This window comes from Varroa jacobsoni, unplaced genomic scaffold (assembly GCF_002532875.2).
Source record: "Varroa jacobsoni isolate VJ856 unplaced genomic scaffold, vjacob_1.0 scaffold_431, whole genome shotgun sequence".
In the NCBI taxonomy this organism is placed as follows: Eukaryota; Metazoa; Arthropoda; class Arachnida; order Mesostigmata; family Varroidae; genus Varroa; species Varroa jacobsoni.
The window spans coordinates 467822-486485 of record NW_019213333.1 but is presented as its reverse complement, the minus strand read 5'-3'; the positions used below and the strand labels follow the sequence as shown (position 1 = coordinate 486485).

The 18664-nt window shown below is 40.5% G+C and overlaps 2 long non-coding RNA genes across 6 annotated transcripts in view; one reads left to right on the top strand and one right to left on the bottom strand.

Moving 5' to 3' along the window:
• LOC111260373 (uncharacterized) overlaps window positions 1-10229 on the top strand; it is a 17561-nt gene extending 7332 nt beyond the window's left edge. For 3 of the 5 annotated variants that reach the window (XR_015311036.1, XR_015311035.1, XR_015311037.1), the window contains exons 3-4: window positions 5233-5384; window positions 10032-10229. This is a non-coding gene — a long non-coding RNA (uncharacterized LOC111260373). The other 2 variants (XR_002680305.2, XR_002680306.2) reach the window with 2 other exon arrangements.
• Window positions 10230-17066: 6837 nt separating this feature from the next.
• Window positions 17067-18450, bottom strand: LOC147753511 (uncharacterized). Its single transcript, XR_015311041.1, has 3 exons — window positions 18153-18450; window positions 17560-17654; window positions 17067-17172 (listed from the first exon to the last, which is right to left on the bottom strand). It is a non-coding gene; the product is annotated as an uncharacterized LOC147753511 (long non-coding RNA).
• Window positions 18451-18664: the final 214 nt, after the last annotated feature.

Genomic DNA, 18664 nt, shown 5'->3' with positions numbered 1-18664 from the left:
TAATCACGACTAAACTTCATAGCACACACACACCACAAGAAGCAACGAACAGCTTGATCAAGGATTGCTTTACCTAGAACTGGCTACACCCGTAGATGACTAGATCTGGATAGGATAAGGCCGCGTCTGCCCCGAATCATACCAAGCAGATCCTAAGACTGAGAACAGTAACCAACTAAGTTTATCTCCTCAAGCTAATCGTATGGTTTGGGAGAAGAAGGACAACTCCATCGTCGATCCTGATCCTGTTTCCCTGTAGGATAGATACCAATAAGTTTAGGATATTTGGTGATATACCTACATTTGTCGGTATCCTTAGCCAAGTGATCTAAAGGGCTGAATCGATGGCCGCTTCGCATCCACTAGCGCTGCAAATAATGTTTGCGACGACTTCGTCGAAGTGCGCTTGATGTCGTCTAACAGCGTAAAGCACCCTGTCATGGAGCAGTGGTTCTGTCTAAAGCCGTGTTGTTTTCTTTAATTATAACGTATCGCTTATCAGCGTTACCGTTGCCTTTTGGGGAAAACGAGAAAGATGACCTCAAACTACTATGGAAGAAACGAATCGGTACGAGGGCAGTCGTTGAACGATACCGCCTAGCGAAGAGCCAGTATGAGCTTTTCCTGCAGGTGCTCTGTTTCTGATCAGGTTGCGTTCAGCTGCCTTGTTTGGGGTAGTGTCAGAACAATGCCTTGTTTTGAGAATTCGTTGCTCAGATCTCTTTGCTTGCGAGTACTGGTCTTGACTCCGGAAGAAGGGTCTTTTACAGCTCGAAATAATTCCGACTCTTCAAAGCATAGATTTTCCGACATATGGTCCTAAAATGAACTGAAAGCGGACTTCATCGCCGGACAAGCGGTTAAGCGTTAGCCAAACAGCTTTACAATCTCTGTGCGCCCTTCTGGCCAGACGACAAAGTTTATATAATCACTGTCAGTTATGTTGATTGAATACGTGTAAAGATAACGAATGTGGACGCGCTGTCATGTATAGTTTTTGACGCCAACGAGCCTGGCCGCTAGCGTCACTTTATGGCCATAAGCAAGAAGGGTTTCTCGGAAGAGCCCCCAGGGAACCTTTTCTTCTCGTAGCAAAAAAGGCCAGCCGTTGTTCCAGAATGCTAGTAGCGACTGATGTGCAGCCAATAGGTGCTTCTATATATATGTATATATATATATGACAGCAACAAGAAGGCTAAACTGTTGAGTTTTGTCTAATACAACTGTGTGTCCACCATCCCAGAGAACTATTTCAAGAGTGATTCCTGTGGCCTCTTTTTTTTGGTACAGAATAAGCTACTTTTAGACCTTATTAAGCTACATAGCTCTCGATAGCTTTTAATTTCATACAATTCATTTATTCATGTATAAACTGAATGCAAAAAAATATTTTAAAATAAAAAACCAAATAGTCATATTACGATGGTCCGTTTGGATCTCAACACGCCAATGATGTACGCGTAACGGCTAAATCAGCAATTTTTTCATCTTTCCGTGTTTTTCGTACATAAATATACCATCATGTTGGCTAGTATCATGCCTTTCCTGACTGATCGTTCCTCTTCCCGAATCAGTTCATCCGGATCAACCCACGCAATTGTCGAAATACCCCTCGAACTCAATGTTCGTTTGCTATGTTTGAAGCTAACTGGGACAACCCCCATGACAAACAACCGTAATCCAATCACATTAAATTTTTTTACGCGTGTGGACAAACCCCGAGATACAGGCTACTAATCTAGCATGTATCTCGGGGTTTAGTTGCCGTGTCTGTAAGGCCTGTTACACACCGACGAATATTGACGGTCAAATTTAGGTCCGATTCTACAGCTTGCAAATTTACCACTAGCGCCATATCGATTGCGTAAAGAGTACGGGCTACCAGGCTAATGCTATTTTTCTAGCTTCGAAAAGGAAATCTGCAGCTTGTCTCTAACTCGCTGTTATGTACCAGACGTTCTTTTATACTAGGCGCCATCAACACCTTTTTCCACGTCATTCAGGTCCCAGCCTTCATCTTAGCGTGCACAGGTGTTTCCATGTTTATGGCTTTATCGCAATGTCAATAACAGCGGTAGTGAACCAACCGGGTAGTTTTTGGAAGTCCTAATTAAAGCGCACAACATTTACTCAGTGGCTCTTACCAACGTTTTAGTATTTGTTTTACGATGGTTTTAGTAATCTAATTTACGTGCAATCAGCTCCATCGAGTGTAACCGGGCTTATCTTGTATAGCCCCAGTGTGGCGCTCATCTTTGACGCTTGAGCAAAATAAGTTTATCACTAAACATAATGCTTACTGATGACCAGACATGGTATTGTGAAAGCGACAGGTCAAACGCGTAAGTGGAGAAATCAAATAAGTTTCTCAAGATTTTGGAAGGTATTGTGCTTAGTTGTGCATGATATTTGAAGGCAATCGTTCGTCACATACTCCTGATAAGTTTAAGTTATTCAACTCTCGTTCTGCATGTTTGACTTCGCATCCACCGATGAAGATTCGGCAACAATCTTACAAACAGACAACTTTAATAGCGTAGTTTCAACACTACAGTCAAGTTATGTATATTTCTCTTTAGTGCTACTCTGCAAACGATCCGCAGCACGTGGTTTTGTTATAATATATATATATATATATATATACGGACCATTTTTTTGATAACACAGTAGCTGGCGTCAATTAGTAGAGTTTACTGTAGGAATCTGTTTTAGCACGCGTTCGGGAAGATTTTAGCACCACGGAAAGTCTTATTTCCAACTGAAAGGGAAACCAGTACATTACCATCATGATGTAAAAACATACCTTGATTAAAGTGTGCCAAACCGACGAGTTAGATGAGAAAATGAATTAATAGCTCATCCATCTCGCAGTCGATATACTCTAGCGTCAAGAACTTTAGAGTTCTCTCCCTAGACTTTGGTAGTCACGTGATTTCTTTGTGTACCGGCACGGTGGCATTCCCAAGCCGACTAACATATAGCTCAACCGCTAGTCTTCGGCGCGACCGGGGTATCCTGTATAGGCCCATGGCAATAGACCCAGGTATCCAGACCCACCAACGGTTCGAAGCTTATTGTCGTAACAATATTCGTAGTCATAACGGCCGTTCACCTTGCCCTATAGGGTTAATGCTCACTCCTAGCCAGGATTCGCTGATTTCTGATGAACAAAGTGAAGAGGGACGCGTTTCCGTGGTTCTCCTCCACAAACCAACACGCGTCGCAAACGCTTGCAGGCTCATGTTGCAACACATATTTTCCTGTTGGGAAAAAGCATACTATTAGTCGGCGTTCGGTTCTGCTGATATTCGGGTAGCACCAATGACAACTTAGGAACATCGGAGTCTAGACTGCTTTTGGCAGGACTAGTTGCGATTCCTCTGGACTAGTTTGGTATCTTCATTGAGGGTGAATCCATCGATTCACCATCGTTCCCGCAACATGCATTACCAACCCCCATCGATGACTCGGTGGTTGATGCGCCATGATCGATATACTGAGGGCGATATTTTGACGGAGGGCATACGGTTGGAGGGTTCGCAGTATAGCTTTTCAGTTTCACTGTACGGGTCTTGTCTTCTCAACCTTTACTCTTACGTCGAACTCTATGCCCTCTCGCAGAGCCACGACAGCAACTGATGTTTCGTCTTTTCTCAATGTGTTTCGGAAAACAGCTGTCGGGCTTCTCCGGTGTATCAATTCGGTGCTCAAAACTCAGCACACAAATCGACTCTATCGTTGACATTGACTTTTGGTAATTCAATGTCGACGATAAAGTATCCGATCTCGCTCTTCTTCGGACGGTTGGTAGAACAGAACACGATGAATCCGAGCTTGACTTATAGCTCCTGGATATATATGTATATCTAAATTCATTTCAACTCGGCTTCAATAAGGTCAGATTTGAATGTTTGTATAGCGTAATCTACGCGGAATGGAAGCACGTTTTCGCAGATTAAACATCGATCTCTAATTGATCAGTAGACAAACAGTTACATAACAGGTAGCATTCTGTTTCCATGTGCTCACTTTCCTTAGATGCGCAAGTTTACACCTGTCCCAAGAAAGTTCCCCTATAACCAGACTATGTTGATATAAAAACTACGTAAGAAGAATTTTCTCGTCAACGGGCACGCTCTAAGCGAATGGGTACATCTATGTATAATAACTTCCCTTTCAACCTACGCATTTTAGCGTAGATTTAGAGAAAATCTCGTTCGGAGGGGGCTATACTATGGCGTAATGACAGCATCAATCTTGAGTTACATATGTAAACACAATGTTCGAAGAAATTAGTATTTCTGTCAGGGCATATTTGACGATATAACTATATAGTCAATCTATATCGCGTCAAACTATATCATAAACGAACTGATAGACTTATTTCGTATCTCCTTTACGATGCGATATGCCTTGTTATGTTATTGATAGAAAGGGCTACGCTTCGAGTTCACCTTCGACGAAGGAAACACTTTTAAAAAACGAAATAAAGCAATTACCGATAGCTTCCGATTAATGTCAGTGTCTTGCCACACCAATATCGTTTGCATAGACAAAGCTTTAGTTACATACAAAAGCATAAGTTAAAAACGCTACCAGCACAATGTTTTAAAAGTTGCTTGTTTGTAGTATAGACGCGTAAATTAGCAACAAACAGAGAGATATTTCTCTCGCTCTAGCATATGTTATCAGAATGGCAGTGTTCCAATCGGGCGAATGACCGGTTGTTGTTTCGGTCTGAGGATAACTAGTTTTTCGCTTCATTTCCTGTTCGGAAGCTTGTTTACCCGGGGTTTGTTCGTGCTTCACAGCCTGCTAAACAGAACCTCAGATCCATCCCTACTAAGACGAGCCTGTACCTAGCTCCTCGCTGGTTAAAGGAGACCGTGTCGAAACTGCTCGGAAGTCTAGAGCCGAATAATTTTGCCTTGTAAAGACCTGTTCCGTATGCTATAACACACATACATGTAAAGTACAATACATTCGATTAGACCATTGTCAGCTTTACGGCGTTTTGAAATTTCAAATATCTTTATAGTATGTAGTTTATGCCCATTTTATAACATTCTATTTTGCATTCGCAGTATGTTTTTGTCTCTACGCACGCACAATGGTTTTCCCTGACGAAATACAGATTACAGAGAGGCTTTCCATTGCGCAATACGTCTGATAGCGTCGTGTGTTCGGTCAAGCGAGAACTCACTTGCTTGATTCAACTTTATTTTATTGCAGTGGCTGTCATCTCTCCTGGATCTGTATAGTGTGCTTCATTGAACTCGATACGAATCGGTAGCTCCGCGCTATACGGGGAGAGCTTCGAACGTTCGCGCTGCCTACGGCGAATCCGGCTGGGGCCTTCCTTCTCTAAACTATGCGACCTTCAGGTTAGTCTCTAGGTTCATGGCAGGTGCATTTATCAGTACATTTTTAACGATAGAAAATGAATCAAGGTTGGAGAAACTCCTACGAGGTATTTAACAATCGAGGCCTTGCCAAAACGTATCGTAACGAAACAACCAGACTTAAAACAGATTGTCTATACATATGAATGCGACGTAATCACATGTCCTAGATCAGGCTTGGCCAAAGCTCACGGTTAACCTCACCACGAAAAGGCAGTGCTAGTATCGGGACAGCCTAAAATGGTACGGTACGGTGACATTCGTCACCTGCCATGTATTGATGTAGATATTTGGGTATCCGCATTCGACTCTCGGCTAGTTTCGATCGTTTCATTAATTCATTCTATTAACATCAGCCATTAGATACGACGCAATAATTTTTCATAATATTTTTGAGGAGAATGCCACTGTTAAATGAGCCACAATAGGCTCACGTAGGAAAGGCAGCAATGGTTCTAATCTAACCTGTCATTTTTCTACGTCAGTGAAGACTGACGAAACGAAAATCGTGAGCCTGACGCTCGACTCAGCGGGCTCATATTCAGAATTAGCTTTTTTACCCGTATTTGAACCCAGCGAACCGAGTGAAGCGTCCAATACCATTACGATAACAGTTCACAGGCTCGTGTTCGTGACTGGCCTCGCTATTATACATCGTTAATTTTTAGAGACCATTTCAAGGCCGTTTAATGCAAAAATGTAAGCGCAAGCACACGTAATTCGCCGGAAGAGGCCAAGAGCTCCAGAAAAAAACAGTGTGCCAATATTCCTGTGACTAGCTTTGTCGGTATATTAATAGCAACGAAAAGATAGTATAAGTCAGCTAAAAAACTACTTTTTGCGATACGCGCCAAACTGACGCCTCTAGATGTAGCGTTCAAAAATCTTCTGGTGAGTAAACGCATACGATAACGATAAATAGGCACGACCATTAAGGTTTCGTCCTGACTTTATGAAATATGAAGACGGAATAGTCTGTTCGATCGCAAAGACTCATTCCGGAGATTATATTAGAAAATAGCGATAAAAATGCGAAGACTACTTTATTACTATCGTATAAAACACTAATGGCATCTACTAATTTGACGGTGAGTTCTGCCTAATTTAAGCGATGAGCTAGGTGCAACACAATATGGTTCTGGCGTCGCGTGGAAAAAGGCGTTTCGTGTGCTTACACTCACGCAAGGGATATGTAGATTGCAGCAGAAATTGAATGCTCTGCTAGGGGGTCTTCACCTAGGAAACGGATGCAACCGAAACCTAGGATGCAAAGTTTGCGAGGAAAACATATATAAATAGGTTGTACATGGAAAGGGAAAGGATCACGTGTCGATCCGCCGAAAGAACTTCGAGCAATAACACGTAGCGCAACGACTGTTCTCAGAAAGCACACTAACCTTGTTTAAACGTAACAATCAGCCGAAGTCATGTGTCCCGTATGTCTGAACGGGGAGTTGAAACGCGTCCCAATCAGGATTCCTGCTCATTGTTCTAACTACTACATAAATTGAAAAATAGATTATAGAAATCACACGAATGTTATTGCTCGCTGATAATGGTAATCATAATGTGCTAATAATATAGAATAAGCTTCTTTATTGATTATCTATATTTTTGTGGCACTAGCCGTTCAAGCTAAATGAAGCTTGCCCGATATACCACTATCATTTCCTGTGTTCAGGAATTTTCAATGTAGAATCACCTGTTGTTGTTGTGGGTCTGGGTATTCCATTTTTGGACTATTTTAGGATGTAGCTATCAATTCACTTTAAATGCATTAACTCTTATGTAAATAGACTGCTGTTTCTACTCGAGTGTTATGACGCGGACATGTAGTAGTTCACAATATACTGCGTCTTTTCCATTCGTGGAGTGACGTTGCAAGACAGTGATAGTAACTGCGCATCACCGCTGATATGGCCTCACGCAATGCTAGTGCAGTTGAGGGTTGTAAGGCTCGAAATATTTATTTAGGTTACTGCTTATAGTCCTGGTGCAGGCATAGTCGGCTTAGAAGTTCGCCGGGCGTATGCCTTGCATGATCAATCCGATCCTCAGCCTTTTTACCGATCACCACTATAACTGTGGCTGCGCACCCACCTCTCCATTTACGGTATGGCATATTTAATTACGTACCCATACCAACAAGAATCCACTTACGGGCCTTATATTTCTTTAAGAATGAGCTTGTTCTACGGTTGTTACCAAATTACCTTCAATTAAAGGTCAAGAATTATATCGCACAAGCTTATCATTTTAAAAATGAACGGTAACAATAATGGTATTTATGGAGAGGTCGATCTCCATTGTTTGATTGGCGATCGTAAGTTTCATTTTTTTTTTATTCTCTATCATTCCCTTTTGAGCTCTACCATGTTGAGCCACGTTCCCTCTGAGAATAGACGCCCTTCCGGCAAGTGGACAATCTTGATCTGCAATTTTATCTCCTTCGTCGTATTAGCTTGAGAATCGACTGAAATGGTTTATAAAAAGGTATGACATTGGTGTCACTTACAACGACTTGTAGGTCTCCTTAGACTGTTTTTTTTTTCTCTCTATTTTACCTGCTCACAATATAGTCGTATATCCATATTTGCTGGCTCCAACAACTGTGGAATAACGTTTCTTTGCCTGGCAACGGACGTCGCATCAGAAATTCTCGTTGTCATATTCAAGATGGCTCTTGTACATGGTTGAGCGCCGCGTCCAGCTGTCACAGACTATATATATATATATATATATACATCTATATATATGAATACGCCCGCGAATGATGTGATCGAGAGCCTGTTGACGCTTGCGATCGAGGCAGCTTCTTTACAAGTTAAAGTTTTGTGGCAACGAATTTGCTACGTAGAAGCCAGAAAACGGTGATGATTTGTCTATCTTGTTATGATGCAATCTGACTAGCGTGGCGGCGGGTACAAGAAGAGAACTTATGGTTTGGCATGGACGAAGGAAACTTCGCAGCTTTACCAGCTGCTCTCATCACACACAGGACGTCGATAGAAGGTAAAAGGGGTCGTGCACATCTCTTACTTCCTTAAAATGTATAAGCAATAGAGGACGACTTGTATATATAGTAAAGCTATGATAAAAGGAGGTAATGGAATAAATAAAACCGTGCATAAGTTACATATCATAGGCCAATTGAGAAACTGCAACGTGACAATAACGACGACACGCAGCGAGTTAATGGAACAGTACCATAAGATAACAGAGCAGTGGCAACGTTGTTGCCAACGTTGCAAGACAGGTTGAATAGGTTCCACTTTCGGTATTAAACTTGTCTTAAAAGTAAGTAGTAAGTAGTAAGTAGCGTCCGGGTATAGCGTAGGTACATCGGAAAAATGTTTTTGGCTTTGAGTGTTTGCATTTTCGGAACTGACCGACATGTGATGCCGTTTGCTCTCTTACGGGTCGAGTGATTTCCATCGCTTGATTGTATTAGTGGATTTATCGCTTTAATCCCTTAAAATTGCCTAAAATATATAAAGTTTAACTTATTAGGCAGTAGAGGGAACTAAACGTGCACGGTAAGTGTATACAGGGCAGAACATTTAAATCTGGACGAAGATTTATTGGGCTGTTTGTTGTAGTGGGCATTTGTTCACTAGCTATTTTGAAAACTGAAACATAGCCAGTTGTTTGTGCAGAAAAAGACTTATTATGGTGGCAAACAGCGCATCGTTTCCGTGTTTTGAGCAATGATCATCTATTATGCAATACATTTATTTCGCTCGAATTCCCACCACGATATTTTTTTACTTGGAATCGACGATCTACGTTATTGCCAATTTTCGTGCAACATCCTGAAAACCTGAGGAGGATTTCTTCAAAAAAAAAAAATGTCACTGTTGATTGGACTTAAATGGCTCGAAAATGTACAAAGTTGCTTAAAACCATTCTTGATACACCTGGATTTCCACATAAAAATTGATCATGCCACTGAAGAACCGAGCATTAACCTCTGATTGGCTTACCCAACTAGGCTACAATAATTAGTTTTCTTAAATCTTCGTGCGCCTTTTGGCCCACAGGCTAATTTCGCTGGAATCTCTATATATTTCAACGATGCTCTACTGACTTGACATCTATCAGTATCGCCTTACACACGATTACTATTAAGTATGAACGAAAGAAAGAATGTTTGAAATTAAACGTGAAGTTCGGGCGGATGGCGACTACATTGAACTAAATATGACCGTCGTAAATGATCTTTCTAGCACATGCAAACAATTATCGTTGACATCTATTTGTGCTTAGCTATAATCTTAGAATGGCTTCCGAAAAAATCCAGATATAACTGCCCTGTTCTGTGTTATGACATTATGTACTATGTTCCATACAGCCCTATTATTATTATACATAGACAGCAATGCAAAATACTTATACACAATGCATATACCTAAACAAAGTACCGTAAAATAGAGGACTGCACTAAAGAGGTAAAATGTTAAAGTCAGCATCGAGTGGCTCTCTGACCGATCAAAAAAGATAGCATCAGATATATGAGTGCTAAATTTTCTATTCCACTGCACAGTTCTGTCATCTTTCCAAAACACACGAATGGTACTGATCTATTTACCTTTACGGTATGTCACACTATATCATTCATTTCTATTGCAGATGTTATTACGGACGGTAGTAGCTATAATGGAACACCTGGAATAAGGCTATTTAGGAGCACACCCTTAAGCTCAGAACGTGTACGCGACTATGGGAACAGAGCAGATTAGTCTGATATGCAATGCGTCAAATTATAGATATTATTGTCCTGAATTTCACTGAAAATAAACATAAAAGCCTACGTTATTGTTCAACTTATGTTAGCTGTTCTATGCCAATTGACTTTTGACAGAGAATCTTGGAGAGGGAGTAGAGAAGTAACGTAATCATTACGCTTACGTGTGGAATGACGTGGTTTAGGTTAAGATCCTTTACTTGCATTAGTTACTTCTTTGCAGGCTAAAGACAAACAACAACAAACAAAAAAGAGGTAAACTTGCCTTTTCAAAGTGTAATTATTAGACAGTCGGATTCCCTCAGTTCGTGCCAATTCTGAAGTAGTGGATAATTTCCACTCACATCAGCATAAACCGAAATAGCTGACAATGTCCATAAACGCAACTTCGGTCATCATCCAGACAGACACGAAGTCCATCCGTCGACAACACAGTGTCATAAATACTTTTACTGTCAATCTAACTGGATCAACCTTCTGAGCCATCCCTTCTCCCAAAGTAAGTAACAGAACTATTTTGCCGACTTCCCTTACCTACATTAATCTAGACACACTAAAGGCTTCGCACCTTGGAGACCTGCCGCGGATATTAGTACGGAGTGCCACCAAGATAATCACCACGCTCAAATTCTCAAGGACCAAGGGAATCAACTAAACTACTCTAATATGAGCAGCTTTATGTCACCCTTACCCATATCTCAAATTTACTTCATTCCGTGGGTAACAGTAAAAAAAACAAAAGAACAGACAACTCTTCCTAGCCTATCTCTTGGTCTTTTTGAGCGTACTTGTGTTGCCACGGTAGCGTTCCCAGTGTGCAGGTTCAGGAATATTAGCCTGATTCCCTTTCGCTTATGGTGATAACACATTATTATGTACATTCAACACATGTTTCATCATAAGCTTAGGACCGACTGACCCACGATCAACTACTGTTCACCTGGAACCCATCCCCAACTTCAGTACTCAAGGTTTTCAATTGAGTACTTGCTACTACCACCAAGATCTGCACATGTGACAGCTCCAGATTGCTTCACAGCAACATCTTTCGATGCTATCACATTACCTTCCTACTCTCTGAGCGCTCCGATGCGTCACACGTCAGAGGCTGAGTATAAGTACAATGCTATAGCGCCATCTATTTTTGGGGCTAGTTGCTTTGGCAGGTGAGTTGTTACACGCTCCTTAGCGGATTCCGACTTCCATGGCCACCGTCCTGCTGTCTTCAGCAACTAACACCCTTTATAGATAGACACTGAAGCTACTGACGTTTATTTAAAGGATAAGTATTTTTGCTGATTTTTTTTACATATAGCCTCTTACAAGAACTTTTCACTCAAAGAATGAATGTTTATTTATTTGGAACAAGCTTGAGTACAATCGCAGGACACTATAATCACCTTTTATCGTATGGCGTAACCGTTCAAGCGCTATGAGGCTTGCTAGTACCATTAGAACTATGCTTACTCTGACACATTCGTCGACCTTCTTAGAGCCCTATCTGTTTATATCCGCACATATGTTTTTACGTTCTTAGCAATGGTCTTCAATAACAAGCCCTTTCTAAATCCATTTTCAAGCCAAGTCCTCCTTCTCACTTTCCGCCAGGTTAATACGAGTTTGGCGTCTTCATAACTACACGACCAGTTTATTCCTATAGTCTGTCTGAGAATAAAGCAAGTAGCGTTCTCAACTTCACGGGGCTTCGAACTCAGAGACGCGAGCTCCTTTTTCGTTGTTATTGTCTTCCAGATCTGTGCTATGCCACCGGTGACAAGCTCTAAACCCAGCTCCATCTAACTAACAAATAAAATTGCGTTTCCTATTGATCATCGTCCGCCCACTAACTAAGAAATATTAATGTGTCACGTAACAAATCCCATTGCCTTTTCCACCTGTTCAGTTAGGACAAGTAAGGCCTTTTGTAATTTTTTTGAGTCACCTTCTGAAAGGTTCAGGAATATATATATATATATATATATATATATATATATGACGAGGTATATAAGACTGGCTAGTCAAAAAAACGTAATCTGTACGTATTATGTATATGTTCGCGTTAACCTATGCACGATTTATAGCTATATCGTAAACTCCTTTGAAGTGTAATATATGCATTCCATTTTTATAAAGATGAAAATGCTTTTCCGTTCAATATATTATCCACATACATCGCTTAAATAATCCTATATACGCACATATGGAGAATACATAGAAACTGCGTGATCACGAGACCAAATACGTACTTTACAGCCAAAGGGACTACAAAAGTGAAAATTATGACGCCACGAAAAGCATAGGCGCGCATATATTCATGCCTAACGCATGTGCCATTATACCACATACAGCGTACCAACTTCTTTTCGTTGATCATTTTTACCGTCACTTCTTCGACGACGATACGTACATCCGGTTCGAGCGACCCGTTGTTTTCTAACTTCATAAAATCAGCATTATAGAATATCGAGTAGGAATCAGATATGGCTAGCCACTTGCCATACACTAAACTAACCGACAGAAGTAACCCTTGGCATCAGACCTTATTGGTATCGAAAGCACGTGGAATATTCAGCGAGCCAGTATTCTTGTTGTACTCCGACATAGATAACCTTTGATAAGGTATTGATATTTGATTGCAGCCTTATCTTTTGATTCTAGAAATAACCAGAGTCGTTCGAGTGAGACAGCATCAACAATAACCGCGAACGATGAGCTAGCCATTGACAAAGAGGCCCGCTATGTTGACGGGTATATTTGATATGATATAGTGTACGGAACCCCAGTAAGGTGAGTTATTATGATACGATACATGGCAAAAACACTCTAAACCGTTAGTATGCTGTCATCAAGGCATGCTGGCTTATGCTCTGCCAAGTTGGAATGAATTGGATCGCTCCAAAGAGTCACTGTATAGCTAGCATACACACCGCCTCTTCATGTACACGTCTTAGGCCATGAACGAAAGCGTTTTTTTGTATTGAGCGGAAGATCGTATTAATACAAAACCACGTTTACAATAAAAACGCGCATAATATATATAGCTATCACATTAGAAACCATATTGTGAAACGTATTGCATAATGGTTACGTTTATACTGGACGTGTTTATAATGCTACGTGCAAGTTTTTATGTCACAAAGTTTGATCGTGCTGCAGAAAATTAGTTGGTGAAACATTTTTCTCCTTTTAAATGCAGTTTTGCCTGTAAACAAAATCTCCATCAAACATTTGATGGGACATTTTCCGCTTGGTCAGTCGAACCGTTGCAATGACGGTTGTGCTGTCTGACGTTACGGTATTTGGCCTGCAGATGGCGCATGTACATAGAATCAACGCAGAGAAAAATGCGGGTCCCAGATCGATTTAGCCATGTCCTGTAAGTATTTTTTTTTACAAAATAATCTTCTAACAGAAAATCATTATTTCCATAATAATAATAGCTTTGCGTTTTTGGAAAAGTAGGCCCACAGTTGATTTTGAAATGTGAAACAAGCAGACTTGAAGTCAAAACTCTGGTAGGAGATAACTGAATAAACACTTAATTACGCATAAAGCAGAACATCTTTTGCATATATTAGTAATGTCGATCTTGAATTCGACAATTGTGTCCCTACAAGTATGATGTTTTGTTCCGTTCTAGACAGCCATCATGATCTACTCAACATGTAGCAGACGTTTGGATTAAGAGCCATTAGTTTAGTTGCGAATAGGACTAGGTTCTTTTATACAAAGGGGATGACATTATGAAGACGATTAGTATAGCAGATGCGCTTCGCCTGAGAAGCCAAAGCTTTAGTTTATATCACTCCATTGGCTGTTGTTTACCTAATAAAGGTTGCAAAGGTGCAACAGTTGTTCATTGGAGTGTAAGACGCATATCGAAATGGACCATATCAATAGGCTAACCATCCGCATCGCCTGACCATTCACGATGAATGTTGTGGCGCAGTCATTTATTATATACGTATAATATTAATAATGGACAAATACATGTTCATCATCTCATACACCGAGCCCACGCTTCATAAAACTGTCAGGCCAGAAGCCCACAAGATTAACCTTTGGATTAACAGTTACTGAATTGTGATCGGTTCAACATTCCGTCTCAACTTAGTTCCCTTTTATCTCGTCATCTCTCTCCACGTCATAAAATAAATGAACCCCCGCGAGTGTCGTGACGTTATCCAACAAAGCCTGTAAATATAACGAAGAATTTTTGTAAATAGCATCTTGCTAGGAAGAGTAGGTTAGGAAGCTACGGTAAGATCGATAGCTGTGATGTGCCAGTCGCTGGCTCTGTGTTTGTTAAAGTGGTTCCTATTTGAGAGGCAAACGCTGGATGCTTTCAATTCCGCCCCCAGCTGAACTCGTAGGCCATCGGCTTCGAAGTTTCAGCCAGTCAATAATTTAGTCTGCAACTGTATGATGTATTTAGTTGGAAAACAGCCAGACAAGACAGACTCTCACATCGAGAATGAGCCCTAAACCATAGCTGTAACCGAACATGAGCCTTGTTGCCATACCATGTTTGCCAGCTTTTGCATGCTACAGATACCGCATCGACGTCTAACTGTATACATGGGGCATATTATGCATAGGCCTAACGCAAACAGGACTATTGTTTTAGTAGGTTATTTCTTTATTTTAAGTTAACGATTTGATACAGAGGAAGCTGAATTACACGAGCGACTAACAAGACAAGGGGTCTATGATATTATATTAACAAAATTCATGTCTATTTATGGACTAATGCCTGCGACGTTAATCCGTAAACCCCTGAAATGAAGCCAAATATCATATACATAGCAATAGTAAGATCATATCAACAGAGTAGTTATTCCTCGCTCTAGTCGAACTTGTCACTTGCAGAAGTTACTCGAATGATTGTACAAGACGGAACGAGAAAAATCATTTCTATATTAAAAGGCCGTAGCTTTTCTTCACCGAAAAGAGACGTATATTATATATTTACATTGGTCTACGAGCCGGGTCGATCGTAAGTGGTTTGGCTTTTAGGTTTACGAGTTGTGACTACCTGGTTCCCTTCCTGTCCTTGGACCGCAAAAGGAATGGGCCAACGTCGACAGAGTATCGGGTCTTGTTGCGGTTAGGTAATGCTTAACGGCAGTAACAAGGTAAAATTCGAACCACCTATTTGTGGATAAGGGCTGGGACAGAACGACAAAGTGGTCTCTCTTTTTTGGTCCTGCCGTACTAGCTCGGGCCTGATCAGAAGCAAATAGAATGACGCTCTTGTATCTTACAATGATACCTGTAAACATATTCTTGCCTACTGCTCATTAGAAATACTCTGTTTTTCACTTTAACCAGAGCAGGAAATACTGTGTCACTTCTGCACTGGTTAAGAGAAGGCTTTAATTGTCAATGAAGCCTGCGAGCTGTCCTCCTTGACAAATATCATTGCACGTCTAAAGGTTAGGCAAATAGCAACTGCAGCGAAAATGGGCTGAGAAGCAACGTTAGCAGAATGTTGCCGACACCCACATTGTCCTGATAAAATTTCATGCTAACAAAAATACTTTGTGCCTATATTTATGTGTAGGAAAATGATTTGTTCATCAGGTATACAGAAATAGTTTTATTTTTCTATCGCAAAGCCGTCCAATAGTAACATTCACAATTCGCGCTCATGCAGATCATTGCGTCCTTTTACCCGTCCTCAGAATTGACTTAGAAGGTTTGTTAACCTTACGCTGCGCAAAGTGGCCACCTATATACTGCAATTGCTTAGACGCGTGTACGCTTCGCGCACCCCCTCAAGAATACGTGATGGTGCAATGCTGTGCATTGATTAAAACTGTTCTTTAGAATCGTGAAAGGGGAAGGGTGAGTAAACTGGATTGAATCATATTTAAACTTGGGCGTCTGTATTTCGAACGGATCGGACGTAACGTAGCAAATCCAGTATGTTTTCAAAAGGTCCTTTTTAAGAAGACGGATTTACCAACATCGATGCTGTGCAAATCTGCGTTCATGATCGAGAAGGGCTTAGAATTTTATATAACAGTCATCTAGATATTTCGTGCATGAGAAAGCCAAAGGTCGTTGCAGGACGGGCATTGTGGATGTTTACCTGCCACCGCCTCTGGACTCACTTATACATGAGGCCGCTTTGTGGCATAAATTGCACCACTGGCTATGAACACGTTTTGTCGAAATTCATTGATTTATATAGGAACGTTACATTTCCCTATAGTTAGACAAGGTTTAATTTAGCTATAACAACGCGGCTTGCAAAGGTTACAACTTAGCCAAAGTGTCAAAATCAAAATAAATTTTGCTCACGACTATAAGTTCCGTTGCAGCCTACTAAAAACAAGCAATACAAAGAAGAAAAGTTATTGGACTTTTTAAATTAATTGACGATGCAACATTCAATAAGAAAAGCCGATTTTTTAATATAAACCCATAGTTGAATATCCAATATAGGAGGTCAACATACAACTGCTGACAAATTAGAACAAGAAAAAGATCAGATGATTTGCATAAAAGATACAAGAAATTCACTAACCGTAACAGCGTATATGTCCTTTATTGCTAACGTCCTAATCTTACTCTGTGCGTTCCTTAGCAAGTTGCATTTCCCGAACATGTAATTTTGTCCTTCGCGAAAGAACTTCAATGCCTTGTCGAGCAATTAGTGCGGCCTTCATTTTAGTCAAACAATAAAAAACTAATAGAGAAAATACTCGGAAGTCTAATTGTTCAATAATAACATTACACCTCGCTTATGCGATGTGAGACGACCAATTTATCAACGGAATAGTTTAAAAGGCATATGAAACAAACGCAGAAAAGCATCACCCTTACAACACTGAGAAAAAGCAACAGACAAACGTTAATATATTGATGCAGAATTGGAATCCAATTTTTTTTATTGGCAAATAGTAGGATATTCTCGCTTTACCATATAATCAGCGTAACCCAATATATTGACGTAGTCGTGCGTCGATAGTTGGAATACATTGCGGCTCCGCTAAATGTTGACGCTAAGTGGTCCGCCGTCTATAAACCAAATAAGACAAGTTTTTAATTAGGTACCTTCACAACGGCTATTGTTGTAATCCTACTAATTCAACTTATTATGAGCGTGGTCCAGCTGAGACACCAACTCTCCGAGCCTGGCTTCTGGGACGTCAGTAACTCGAGCGTTTCTACTTGCTATCGGCAGAAAAACGGACACGACCATTAAAAAATACGACGGTGAAGATTCTCAATGAAATTTTGTTCGTTTTTGATAACACTGTCTAAAACACGCCGCTGATATTGTAAACTTCACATAGATCGTACCCGTCGGTGATAAGCACATTGTCCTCGTCTTTTCTAAGGCACGAGCTCTAATAGGAAAAGGATTAAAAAAAAAAACTCAGAGAAAAAATGCAAGAAATATACCTCAGTGCAATGTTATTTTATATCTTAGCTGATCTTATTATTTGCAGTTAATGCCGGATCAAAGCCCTCGATGGTATTTTGGAATGTCCGATGGCCTAGAAAAAAAAATATTAGCCGAATTTTCAAACCTTGTCGATGTAGCTTATTGATAGAGGAAGCTTGACTTAGGTATTTTTTTCGTTCTATACGATACGTTTCGGGCATGATTTGCGCGGCAGTTCCATCTGGATTCGCTGTACAGCAGGCATAATATTATATGTTTCAAAATAACTGCAAATGCTATCAAACGACTGGTTGAAGCTAAGTTAGGCAGTAGAAAATTATATGTCAAGAAATATTTAGTTTGATTATGTCCATGTTGTTTACAACGATGTCCATCATGATCGTTGTATGCAAAAGGGTCCACAAATCTTCTACTGGCAAGCAACAGACGGTCTTACTTAACAAAAGAAATGACTACAGTCGCCTGCCGAAAAAGTATGTTATGCGGGACAGGGCAAAAGACGTTATTCCATGCCCGCACGGCGACACCAGACTTTGCACTGTCAAAAGAAAAAAGCAGGACTTTATGAAGACATATAGGAGAGACCAACTTGCCCATAACTTGCCGGTTTGCCATCAACTTCCAGTCTGACCAAGAATAGAACTATGTTTGGCGTAAACAGCGCAAATCGTAAAGCAGCAGGTCTCAGGAAAAGCGACGATCAACAATGCTTCATGGCTCTGTGTATGCGCAAAATTGGATTTGTTTAGGGCAGATGCACCCGGAACTGCTCTGTTGCTCATTAAGCAGACGTCTTATCTCCAGCGTTTTTCATGTTCACTCTGGTAATCTCCATTTTTTTTAGCCTTTCACGCTTCTTCCAACCCGAAACATTTTCCAGTGGTGCTGCGTCTGGCCATCGCAAGGCTTATTACTTGTAAATAGTGTCTACCACACATATTAATACGTATAAGGGTTATCAGTTAATTAACTGTAAGGTTATTTATTTCGAATCGTGGTTCATCAAACTGTTTCTAATTCCTAAATGCTTATCTAGTTGTTATAGCGCTCCACATTGATAATGTCTTGCACAAATTTACTTAAAGTATAAAAAAGATTAAT